Source organism: Penaeus monodon, chromosome 25 (genome assembly GCF_015228065.2).
Source record: "Penaeus monodon isolate SGIC_2016 chromosome 25, NSTDA_Pmon_1, whole genome shotgun sequence".
In the NCBI taxonomy this organism is placed as follows: domain Eukaryota; kingdom Metazoa; phylum Arthropoda; class Malacostraca; order Decapoda; family Penaeidae; genus Penaeus; species Penaeus monodon.
In genome coordinates, this window is record NC_051410.1 from 22,325,771 (window position 1) to 22,326,440 (window position 670).

Sequence of the window (670 nt, forward strand, 5' to 3'; positions counted from 1 at the left end):
TTAATATACCGACAATGACAGAGTAACAATTAACAAACTTTTAATTTTTTTTCTTGATGATTTTTTGGGTGGGTGATAAATATGAAAAAATATTGCAAATTACTGCCCTACTGCTAGTATACTGCCTACAACGATAAAAGATAAAGTTTTAATGATAAGCAAAAAACAAAACCAAAGTAGCAATAAGTTGTAATGATAATGATAATAATAACAATAAATTATTTTAAATAATAATGTTTAATAAAAAATAATAAAATAATTAATAAATAAAAATAATAAAAAAAAAAAAAAAAAAAAAAAATAAAAAAATAATATAATATGGTAAAATGAAACAATAACAAAAACGCTGTTGATAATAATGAAAAAGGGATATTTAAAAACAGTAATGAAAAGACATGAATTTTGATAATCATGATAAAATGATGCTAGTAGGGGACGAAAGATAAGAAATTTTTTATATCAAAATGATAAGGTAACAATAATAATCATAATAATTATAAAAATTTTAAAAAAATGATAGCAACAAAAATTATGATAACACTAATGGTAACTTTTTTAAAGGGTTATAATTTTGATGGTAATGTAACAATGTAATAACAATTAAAATAAGAAAATGATGCGATATACACTACTACTACTACTATACTACGATTAAAGAAATTTTAATGAT